Source organism: Corapipo altera, unplaced genomic scaffold, assembly GCF_003945725.1.
Source record: "Corapipo altera isolate COAL_440 unplaced genomic scaffold, ASM394572v1 23, whole genome shotgun sequence".
NCBI lineage: Eukaryota > Metazoa > Chordata > Aves > Passeriformes > Pipridae > Corapipo > Corapipo altera.
In genome coordinates this window covers 15,576,769-15,589,965 of record NW_020884878.1, presented here as the reverse complement: position 1 = coordinate 15,589,965, position 13,197 = coordinate 15,576,769, and positions in this window count along the sequence as shown.

The following is a 13,197-nucleotide window of genomic DNA, read 5'->3' as shown; positions in this document are numbered from 1 at the left end:
AAAATAGGTTGAGTGTGATATAAGGGACAAGCCAGTGAAGAGCTGGTATAGGGATGTGTACCTGTCTTGGGTAGAATAAAAGACTGTTGAACAATATATCTGGGAAAAGCACATATCCAGCAAAAGCATGTCAATTTTTCTATCATTTCTATACAAAAATTTATCTGAAAGTTTATAGGGAAATATACTAAGAAATTCAAAGAAGACATAATTTTTTTTTCACACCAGCAATTACACCATGAAAATTACTGTGGCAGGTCATTGCTGGAGACAATAGTTTCTCAGCATATGAGAATAGAATATTCATCTTAGGAATAAAATAATTAGAAATTTTCACAGGTACCATCAGTCTCACTGGTTTTTTTGTTTTGTTTGTTTGTTTGGTTGGTTGGTTTTTGTTTTTTTTTTTTTTGGTGGAAGGTTCTTGAAACATTTTCCTGAATGTCTAAACCAAAAAAACATAGTTTGTAATGAAGGTTCAGGTGCAGGGGGATGAGTAAAGTACTCAGTACTACACGTTCTGTTGCTGTCCTGCTGTGACATGCTCTGCAAGCCTTCTGAGAGCCTGAGACAATTTTAGATTTCAGCCTTTCACCAGGACCTTTAGGCTTGAGGTAAATGTCTTGTGTGTGCAAACTTTCTTTGGAGTGACTGGTGAGAATCAGTGACAGAAACAGGGCTCTCAAGTAGCTGGATAAGGGTTTGACAATTTTCATGTTTTTCTGCCAGGCAGTTTAAAAAATACATCATATTTTCATTCTGTAAGTAAGGTGTTTATGTGAGATTTCTCTCCTGTACCTCTTTGATATCTTTCTGTGCCCTGTAGAGATGATCTTGCTGTAAAGCCATATACTACACTGTGATAAATGCTGATGTTTTCATAATGTGTACTCAACTTTTTACACCTACATATATAATTGCAGTTGTCTAATTAGAAACTGTATCATGGAAGAAGAAAAATATTAAAAATAGCAGCTTTATATTATATACTATAACATGGAAGGAAAATAATTTTAAATTAAATGAAAATGGTTGAATTAGCACTGAATGGTGCTACCCTAAAATAAGTGATAGATGTACTGCAGAAAGGTGTCTGTCTTGCATGTTCTTTAGAACACCAGGCTGATCCCCACCATGCAATGACTGCTGAAGCCAATGAGGTTCAGTTGGTCTTTGGCACTCAAACTGCTCTTTTTTCTAGAAAAATGAGGAAAGGTCAGGGATTTGATGCTGTCAGACCATGTTCCTTTTCTCCTTTCCTATTTTTCAATGCATAGACTCAGGGTGTGATTGTGAATAGTATATTTAACTGGTGTTTTCTATGCTAGAAGCTGTCATGTTACAAGCTAACTTAAAACACTTCATGTGCAGTGTGGCTCTTTTCTCGCTGCCATTAGAAAGGTCTGAGAGAGAGCAGTGATGTGCTTTAGAGAATAGGAAAATATTTTGGAAAGGTTTGTGATAAAACCGGTTTTAATTTTTTTTTTCAACCACTCAGCTTCATGAATGTCACATCCAACTACAAAAGCTGTAACACAAGACTTGGACAGAAATGAGAGTTTCTGCCATGACTGTGTATTAGTGTGCCATAGACATTTAAATATTACATTTAAACAGGGGACAGTATCAGGATAAATCGCAAAGGTTTACGGTCTACTTTTTTGAGGGTTTTCAGAGATGGTTGAACAAAGAAGGACTTGAGGTTTACTCAGACCTTACTTTGACTGTAGTGGATATTTTGTTTATGAGAAAGATGTCTGGATTTGATTCTGAGGTGTCAGGAGCTATCCCCTTCTGCTTCCCCACCTGTTGCTCAAGTAGATTGTATTGTATTACTGGTGTTGAAGTTAGTAAATGTGAGAGACATAACAGTGGTCACAACTGAAGTCTTTATTGATTTTATTGGAAGAGAGACTTTGGACTCCACTGCACAATATGGCACACTAAGTACCCTTTCTCCTTTCCTTGTATTAACCTTAACAATATTTCCCCATCTCTCCTAAAATAAACATACAGCTTCATATACTCAGCAGAAAACTGTAAGGCTTCAACATGAAAATGCCACTGTTTCCAGAATAATTTAAACAGTTTTATTGATTTGACAGCAGGAAGAAATTGACAAGTGAGGATGTAATATTATTTGTGTTGTCATATCCAATTTCCATTTTTTTGGCTGTTTTGTGTGAGGGATGTTATGTTGGAAAATCTATTATAATTTACCTAAGCACAAAAAGATGAATTTACAGCCTTTATAGCAAGGCAATGCGTTCTGGTCCTCATTACATTGCAGTAATTGTGGACCAAATCTAATGAGTAAGATTGCTTAACAGTCTAAATAGGGTGACACAGTGGAATTTCCTCAGCATTCAAAACTTTCTTTAAAGTTTAACACTCACTACAAATTAGCACTGTATTTGAGAATGGTTGCATCAAATACAAGTGAAATTGGACAACTGTGTTAAGTAGTCTTATCAGAATTTTTACTTCCTGGAGTACTGGTCAATAAGATAATCTCCTAATGTCTGCTGCATGGCTTCATAGCCAAATACATTAGTAAATGTACCCTAGAGAAAGTGTTACTCAGTTGCATCGAACTCTTGGAAGGTACCTGAAGGTGAGGGAAAGCTGTGCCAAAAAAGAGGTCACTATCATTTTTCGTGGTTGAGATTTAGATGTTGACTGTTTTATTTTTAACGTTAGAACTGTGACCTGCTTTTTAACCTAATGTGACAGAATATGTGAGACATGTTAATTGCCAAGAGAAAACAAAGATGACTGATGAAGATCTGAACCTGCAAACTCCTGGTATGTGTTTATCCCTACCAGTGAGAGTCCAGTTAGAATCAATGAACCAGAAGCTGTTGTACCCCTAAGCAGATCCATGCTTGAGAACCTGTGAAAGTCCTCTTTTAGCTCATGGAATAGTGGATTACTTTTTGGAGTGCAAGTATTTGTGTACCAATCCACCACCCAGAGTGAATAGAATTTGTTCAGTAACAGATCCAGAAGACTCAAAAGAAGTCTGAGAATACTCCTGGAAATATTCCTCATAATTGAAACAATGGGTATTTTTTCCTTTGAATCCATAATTAGGTTAGAACTAGGGAATAAATTTTAAAGATTTTGAGGTTTTATGCATCTTACCCTATGGAAGCAATTTTTCTGTCTAGAGTGCATCTCTCTAGCTGGGAGTCCTGAGAATAAGGTGAACAGTTGGACCTTTAAAAGATCTAGACTTGTTGTTCTTTAAGATGCACACCTGATGAACAGCCTCTTGCAATGCACTTCTATTCTTTCCATTCCCTAATCTCCTCTCATACTTGAGGCAGATTACAGGCAACGTTTGACTGACAAATTATAAGTGGCTTTTATAAATGGGAAACTTTAGGAGCAAGGTTTTAAATACCTCTCAAAATCAGAAAACTCTGGAACGATATTTAGAATAAAATGAAATTCAGATAGGTGCGGAGAAGAAAGTAGGTTATGGTCCCATTACTTCTGCAGCAGAGTAAAGTCATCACACAGGACTAATGGACATTTGCAACTCTGAGGAAGCCGCAAAGTTTATCGGGTGGAAGTGGGCTATTTCGTTTTTGTGTCTATTTTCGACATTTGTTTGAATATACTGTAAACCTTTCATTGTCAGCATTCAAAGTTTTGGCAGTCTTTATTGACTGTTTGAAAGGCAGCAACATTGATTTATAGTACGTGTAAAAGGATCCTTGTAGTCATCAATGAATTACATCCATTTCTGGAGAGAAACACAACAGGAGCTTCACTGAACACAGCAGTTCTAAGCAATAGCATGAGATAAGATGAACAGCCTGTCATATAGTAGAAGAGCAACAGAAAGACTGGCAGTAGGTAAGAATTAATATATTTGGGATAGTCCTTTACTTTTAAGAAAGACATAATTGTGAAACATTGTAAGTGATCAGAATATAGCAGCAGAGTGCACCTTAAAATCAAACCACTAGTAACTGGAAGAGTGTGACCTTTATCAAATTTATGAATTCATAAATTCCTTATTCCTGAAGCCAAATCATATTAGAAATGGCTTTGAAAAAGTCAAAACTGAATACAAGGGGAGAGGCAGAAGTATACTTGTGCTGTCCATATTAGTCTACCACTTTTTCACAAATTCTTTTATAAGCGTATCCAGCTTTATGTAAATGCAGTGACAAGGCAACATAAGCTGACAAATAAAATAGCAGAAAAAATCCCTTTTGAAAAATCTGACTCAGCTGATGCCCTGAATGCTTTGATTATAGTCCATGGGTTTTTTTCACCATGGCTTGAGAGGAAAACCAAGGAGTTTTGATCTCCCTGAATTTTCCTATGGTTCATGGTTCCAAAAACACCTGCAAGATGCCGTGTCTGCTGATTTGCTCTTAAAGTTCAGTGTTTACTGGCCCTTGATTTGCTTCATTTCTCATGACAGGTGTGATGGTCTAGTGGTTGTGCATGAGGTAACAGTGTGCATCATGTAAGCACAAATCACATTTTTTTCCCTGCAATTGTATCTACCAGATTCTAAAAGGAAAAAAAACCTGTTTTACTATTTCTCTCTTTTTTTTTTTTTTTTTCCTGTGCAGGAGTGAGCACTCATTTTGGCTTTCAGGTGCAAGCAAAGGCAAAAACTGAAACTGTGCAAAAAATGAATACTACATAGATACTTCCATGGTGATGGAGAACATTCAGTGAAATTTCCAAAAGGTTCTCTGTAATGTATATTGTACAGATATACACAGTGAATACTCATCATTATGATTTGGCATAATTTATAGTAGCTGCCTACTTCTACTTGCAACTTTAATTGGATAGATTATTCATCTTTGTTTATTGTCTCATTGCCACATAATATTTTTGTTCATTATTGAGCGTCTGGAATTGCACATGTGTGGTTTTTTGTCATACAGATAAAGTATCATTAAAGAAAGGCAGAGGACCAAATTGTGTTCCTTTCTTACCTGTAAACGAGGATGATAATACTTTGCCCATAATAACAATTTAACTTGCACAGCTTTTGGGACTTCATCTCTCTTACACTGGATTTGTCCTGCATTCTGCAAGGAGGTATTGGCTCTGGCTTCAGTGTCTGTGTGGTTCAGAAGTGTGACCAAGAGATAAATTGCCAGAGGACTGCAGTGCCAGACACCCTTCTCCCCAGTTCTGTCAGCTCTTTGATGGGTTAGGAATTCTTCTCTTTTGAGTTAGGCTTTATTCCAGGCAAAGGCCAAAACTCACTGTTGTTGGGCAGGATAAAACATCAATCTCCTTGCTCACGTGAACTGTTGGAAAAAAGGTTTTCCCATACATCTCCCTGAAACACTGTAAAGCACTGAGCAAAATAGATGTAATGATCTGTATTCCTCCAGAAGATTTGGATGGAGGGGACTTCTGACTCCCTGTGAAATAAGGGAGAGAGACATTGAATCAGGAACCTAGAGAGAAGCAGAGCCTGAACAAGAAACAAAGACTCTAGAAAGAAAGAAAAAACACCACCAAAAAAACTACTCTAGGCTTCAGGTAACCAGTCAAATTAATTGTTGCTGTTTGAACAGCCTATGGCAGTGTCTCAAAGAAGGCCATCTACCCACGTCAGCTTCCATACCAAGAATGAAAATATTCAGGCAACTGATCTGGAAGGTAACACTTCTGTCCTGAAGAAGAATTTATAAGATAAATACCACCACAAAACCCAGGGCTTTCCAGTGTGTTGTCTTCTGTCTTGCCCAGCAAGCTTCTGTAAAATTTTAGTTCCTATTTCATTATAAAGTTGGATCTATGGAGAATCTGGCTCTTGAAGTGTAGAGCAAGGCAGGTCAACAAAAGCCCTTGGTAGATCAGCTCCTGGAGAAGATGAGGGAAGAGAGAGTGTATTCCTGGGAATACTTCAATACTGTGTCAATGTAGACAGACTTCAATCACACTGCTGGGGCACAACATTGTTGCTATTATTATTTATCTTTTAATACTTCTTTATATCACAGATTTTTGTGTAGAATAAAGATGATGACATGCTTACATATGACATTCGTATGGAGTCATAGTGCCAGAAATGTCTGTTAGCCATACAGACTGGCTTGCTTTTTAATCCATTTAGAAAGGGCCCACATGGTGTAGTGTAGCTATCAAAGATAAATGGTACAAAGGTTAAAATCCTGACTTTATCACTGTGCTTAGCTAAATCAACATAAAATTATTCCACTGTGCATTTCAGGTTATATAATAAAGTCAAGTTAGAGACTACTAAGCTCAGCTAACTTAGGCATGGAGAACAGTGTAAAAAGAACTGCACAGAGAACGGGAAGAGTTAATTTATTTTGCTTCTCAGTGCTCTGCAACTGTTGGGTATATTGGTATTGCTAATGATGACTGCTATATAACACTAACAGAGAAGAAATATGATCTGAGATCAGGAAGGTCTGGGTCTGATATTTGCTGCCACCTGCAATGGAGTAGTGTGAAATTCAGAGGTTATGAAATGCAGCATATCTCTTGCTGAATAGTAACAAATATGATATAGTTCCACTGCTGAAATTTTTTTCGTGTTCTTTCCATAATCTGTCTTTCAATATACAATACAGAAGTATGATTTCCTTCCAGATTTAATTTAGAAATACCTGCAATAATTGGAGGCTTTTCTGTTCCCTAAGTCTTTGTTGATGTGAATTTTATGCTGAGGTCAGATATAGGGTTTCTATCACCAGCATCTGAAACCCTCTGTTCCTAAAACAAGAGTAACACAGGGTATTGAATCAGGAAACGTGAACTTACCCACTGGTTCTTGGTGCTTTGTTAGCTTTCTTGCTGTGCAAGTTATTTCATCATCTAATGAAGCTGAACATAGGCTGTCAGCCATGTCACTTAAACTAATAACGTTTAGGACCTTGAGAATAGGTTTATGTCACTACATGTCAGATGTGTGCATCCAGATGTGGCTTTCCCATCCCTTTCAGAAGCAAAAGACTTTCTATTTAGATTTCCCTCCTCAGAACATGGACAATTTCGACATTATAGTGTTAATGGACAAAACTGTACTTGAGGTTTTAGTCCTGGTTGTGATACTTTCTCTTCTTGAAAACTGTTTTTCCTTTTTTCCTTTATAGATTCAAAATCTGTCATGTTCTGCCATCCTCCCTGGCCCTCATTCCCATGACCATGTCACAGGAGAGGAGCTCAGCCCCTGGCAGTGCGGATGGCAGTAGATGGCAGTAGTAATCCACTGTGGGAACAGGGAGCTGCAAAAGAAGTGGATAGGAAGCAGACGGGCTCACAGGAGGCTGGCATTTTAAATATTATCTTCTTTTTTTTTTCTCCTGGCACATCCCTGGTTCTAATTTTCCCTTCAGATCGCCCACATATTCTATATCAATTACCCAGAAGGATTTTTCATTTTATTTGCTGTTACATTTCCACTCATAGGTGATTGATAGAAGACTTGGACATGCCCCTCTCAAACCATAAGCACAAGAGAATTTGAGGGGCTCAGATTTCCCTGCAAAATACAGCACTCAGGTTTATTCTTGGTTTTCCTAACACTTCACTTCCTTCATACGTGCTTACAAACCAAAGTGTTTCCAAATGACTTATTTGGTTATTTGTTCCTCTGAAGCTTCTGCTCTGTATTAGAACAGAGAAACCTGGAGGAACTGTTTTTTTCCCTTTTGAACACTCTCTTTATTTTTAAATGCTGTAGTTCAGTACCGTGGCTTATAATGAAGGGGAGAAGAAATTTTCTTTATTTATACTATGAAGCAGGATCTCACAGGTCAAAAGGATGGTCTTTTTGTAACCTTACAAGCTAATACAAGGTTTTGAAGTATGGTTATTTTGCTCTCTCAAATGACCACAATGGCAAAGGATTTAGCCATTGAACTTGTCAAATGGATGCTGTCCTCCAGGATCAGATTCAGGCACTGTTCCAGGCTCCAGGCCTGATTGATACCCAGGCATACTCAACTGGGTATGGAGCTCAAAGCAGAAATGCTGCTTTTTTAACTCTTCTGTCATTTGAAACACCTTTTTCAAAAAAAACATCCTGCAGATTGCAGGGAGTTGGAAGTAGATGATCTTCATGGTTCCTTCCAACCCTAACCATTCTATGAGTTTATGATTCTATGAATAATGGCTACACAGGTCAGGTATGTGCACAGCTACATGCAGAGAATCAGAAATACTGGCTGGGAGCAGAAGTCAAGACAGTGCTAATGTTCTACTTACCAAACAAAACAGAAGAGAAATTGTTTAACAATCAGCAAAGGAAGTGTAAGGCCCTTCACTCTTGTTGGACTCAGGGTGCTGTCTGACTCCAGAAAGGCAGGGTTATCCCTGATTCATCAAGATAATTCTCTTGCCATGAGCATCCCCACTCCACCTATCTTATAAGGACAGTTCTTTGAAGCAGAGTAGTTCCTGGCCTCCAGACAGTGGCTTCTGGATCAATTGTCTCATATAATCATAGACTTTTGTGAATGATTTTGCAATCAAAAATTTTTTCTCCCTGACAAGTTACTTTTTTGGGGAGTGTGACCCAGTCTGATGTTTAGAGGTTGCATACATATAAAAGAAGATGGATAAATTACCTTCACACTCTCATTAAGCTTTAGAAAGGCTCATTAAGCTGAAATATTTTGTGTTTCAAAGAGAAACAGTGAGACCAAAGACTTCACTGGTATGCAAAACAGAGCTATCTGCACTAAATGTATTCCTCAGCAAGAGTAACTCTGAATTGCATTTGATGGACACAAAAGGTTGGCAGGAACCTGGGGTTGTTTGGTCTCTGAACATCAATATTGGTTTTACACTTAATAGAAATTATGGTTCTCAGCTGCTACCACTAACTAAGGATATACTGGTTGTCATTCACAAGCTTATAGGGATGAATGAAGGCACTCAACCTGTTGTAAGTTTCTAACCCTGTTCACAACAACTAGCACTTCAAGACGTGTATCTATAGTCTACTACCAATGGGTGAAACATGCAGGTTGCAGTTAAAAGTTTCCAGATTATTAGAAACAACTTTGAAGGGGATTTGAAAGTAGTATTAAAAATTAAAAGGCATCTAAATTGTTCCTTAAGGCAGAGTAACCAGCTAATCCCACTGCATTACCCTTAGCACAGTGGCTGGACTTCCTTCATAATTAACCACACATCTTCATTATCTGGACTATGTCCTACAGGCTAAAATACCTATTAATACCCACTTTGAAGAAGAAGCTTGTGAGAAGTAAAAGTAATATCTATGAAGGTTGTACTGACCAGCCTGAGTGTAAAGAGTGGAATTAGCCTTCCAATGATCCTAAGACATTACTGAATGTGACTTATCCACAAAATTCTTCATTTACATAAAAAAAGATGGCAGATTCTAGTCTTGAGTTTTCTTGCTGTTTAGCAACTTAAGGGGGGGGGGGGAGGGAAAGGTTAAGAAACATTTTAAAATGCACGAAAAGCCTGGAACTTTCCTGGGACTATTGGAGATTGGTTTACAGATGTATAATACAAACTTGACTACATTGCTATGTCCCAGGAGCACCCTCTAGGAAATGATAAACTCAAGTATAAAAGAGATTGGCGTGGTGATAGCTGAATCTGCAAAGAAGATGGGAGATAAAGAGTCTGCCTAGATGGCAAGAACTGTATTGAGGAAATCTTTGAGGTCTGCACAGGAAACACTGAGCTACATTTATTGCAGAAATACAAAAAATAATCTTGTCTTAGGCAACCTCTTTCTCCACACAAAATAGGGCTCTTTGTAGATGACTAGAGAATCTGCCTTCACAGTGTAAGTGGTTAATAGTGATTCTCATTGTCAGGCGTGGAAAAGAGTGCTTACATTGTGTTGTCAGCTAAAATTGTCATCAGTGTGATTATTCTGTGGTATATTTTAGAGCTAAATTTTGCATATTATTTGTCAAGGAAGAGAGAACAGATTAGGATGAGAAGAAATGAAAAGAAGACAGATAAATGTACATTTGAAGTATGTTAAAACAAACCAGTGAAATATATCAGAAAATAAGTGTAAAAAGCACCAATCAGCAAAACAATCTGATAAGTGTAGGAAAAAAGAGGAATGGGAGAAATCAAGCTGAGTTAGGTCTTGCACAGGGCAGAAATAAATTCTTAAAACATTTAGAGAAAACGAGAAAATAGAAAACTCAAATCGTACTTCACTGAGCATGAGATTGAGATAGTAATTTAGATATTCCTCAAAACAAACAGAATTCTCTGCTACAGTTTTTTGATTAAAATAATGGTGGAGTTGTTGATATTAAGGATATAGACAAGATCTAGTAAGGGTGAATGAATGAAAGTTGAAAATAGTATAGTGAGTCAAAACCAAAAAAGAGTATGAATTTTTTTCGGTTGGGAAACTGTAGTAATATGTACTGGAGACTTGTAATCTGTATTTCAAGTCAAACACTAGAAAATATAAAAAATAATTTGATTAAAAAAGGGAGAAATGCTATATGGCCAATAGATACAGATTATTAGTAAAAATATTATTTGAGAGCACGATTAAATACATTCAGGAAGTGGGAAATGGGATCAAACATTTTGTGCTGTTCTACTCTAAATTATTTTTTACTTTTATACTGAAGGGTTTGAGGTTTTTCCTTTTTCTTTTTTGTTTGTTTGTTTGGTCAGTTGGTTGATTTTTTTTGTTTTATGATGGCAAAAGAATTGGAATTGGAGAAGAACCAATATGTTGGATGTAGATAATTAGCAAATTTCCTCAAAGGTTAGTCTTGTAGTCAATATTGTTTGATATCTAATTAATAACTATGAAAGAAGGGGAAAGAGTTTGCTGACGAAATATCTGGGGAATATATTGGAATGTCATTTTTAAGTGGAATATCCTCAAGATAAATACATGACCAGAAACAAGAGGAAATATATTGAAGTAAACTTATGGTTCAGCTAAGTTAAGAGTGATATTTCTCAATGCATTTCCAACAGAAGGAGGAAAGTATTAGTGCCGTTACAGAAGCTGCTGGTGAGAATTTGGGATGAAAAATCATACAGAATATCTGTTCATCTGTTGTCAAAACATTTAAAAGCAGTATCAATTCCCTCTGTCATGGACATGTTATTGAAGTGGCACATTCCAGCGTGTAACATGTTCTGCAGAAACAGATAGTTCAAGGGACTGAGATGCTAGTATCAGACTCACGGCACCATTGAATTGATGCAGACAAAAATCTGCAAGGAAGATGGACCTCAATAGCCCAGAGAGTGGCTGATTATGAAACATATTTGTTTAATAGTAGAAATACAGGCGTAAGTCTGGAAGTACTCCAAGCAGCAACATCAGTGGTCTGGTTGTCTGCACTAATAATTCTGGATGGCAGAAAAACCCCAAAAAGTTGGGGTTTAGTTATTTTCATTATCTGTTAAACTGAGTGGCAAAAGACTGGAATTCTAGGGTGACATGCTGGCTTATCTGGTCTTTTCTGCAAGGTAGTTGGGTGTTTTAAGTGGACCTGCTGTTTGAATCTGATACCTTAGAAGTATCAGATAAAGCAATGATAGAAGAACATTGTTGTGAATGAGCCAAAGATATAAAAGTGGGTCCAACATGGTTGTGCGCCAACATATGCAGCTCATTCAAATAGTTTGCTAAACTTGAAAGCTGAGAGCTGGGTGAGAGGGGTGAGAATAAAATGCTATGACATTTAAACCAGACAAAGTTAAATTCACTGGGAAATCTTTTTCTCCTAAGAGAAATAATATTTTCTGAAGTCTTCATTCTTCCCAATGCCTCACTTCCTGGAGACTATCTTAATTAGATAGGAGGGTAATATAGCAGAAAAGTAAATTTTGGAGCAACCAGGAGTGGAGCTGGCAAGTAGCTCTACCGAGACTGCACCTGGTGCATGGTACTTAATCAGATTATGCCTAAAAAGATGTGAAAACCAGGAATATTCCTGCTTCATGCCTTCTGATACTTAACTATCTATCCAGAGAGGATCTCCACTATATCAGGAAGCTTTCAAATGTACAGGGGGTGTAGCATCTGACTTGTATAGCAGTAATCTAAATAGAGAAGGCAGAAGAATGGATGTGGCAGTGTAGGTAACTGTGAAAAAAAAAAAAAAAATCCCTTCAGGTGACACAGAATAACCTAGTGATAGAGCCAAGAATGGAACCTTAAATTTTCCAATCTCTCCTTAATCTCTAGAACACAAAAGGATCTTCCAAGCTGACAATTTTCATGCTAGTTGTCTGCAAGCTAGCGCAGAGTTACCCTTACCACATTGAAGGGCTGAAAACAACCACTGCTACTGCTGACACAGCTAGCTAGGAGTAACCTGGAACAGTGTCCTGGTGTCTTCCTATTGAAGCCTTTCCTCCCTGCAGCTAGTTCTCTAGAATATGTATAGACAATAACATGTGAAAAGTGATGGCTTGACAGGACAGGCTACTGAAAGCCGAACATTAAAGTCTCTTCTACTTAGCTGTATTTTTCCGGTACACTTAATATTTCCCATTAGCTGCTGAACAAATGTAATGGCTCTGGCATTAATGAAATCTGTATAAAGTGCACATGGTTTAAGTGGGGACAGCCTAAAATGCACAGCATAGACGCAGACCACACTTTAGCAGACTGTTCCTTCCTAGAATGTAAAGCACTTCTCCAGTCATTTTGGAGGTTGAGATTTTTTTCCCGAGCTACCACTGGTTAAAGCTTTCTAGAGTAAAGGTATAGTAGGAGCACCATCTTTCTTCTTTTCCCTTTAAGTTAACTACACTGACTGTGGTGTGTCCTTCAGTCATGAGCATAACTAAAACATCCTGATTGTTCTCACTTCAAAATTGATGAGAAGTAGGGAATTTCTAAACTAAGAGACAATCTACTAAAACCTAACAGCTTTTTCAGCTGAGTACCCTGGGAGTAGCAACTTCTTCCAGGAGTCGACCCTTCCTCAGCTCCCATGCTCTGCAATCCAGCCTTGATGTTTCCTTTTTCTATGACATTTACTTTTTCTGTAAACACATGAGGTTTTGTAGCTACCTGAATACATTGGTACCCAGAACTGTTACAAATATGAATATTATCAAATGTCTTCTCCACATATAAGTGGTTTATGAGTGGTAAAGGGAAGCTTTATTACTTCATCTCACAAGCAAGCAAGTGGGTTATAAAGAGGTTAACACTATGGTTTAACTGGGAATTGAACCTACATCCACTGA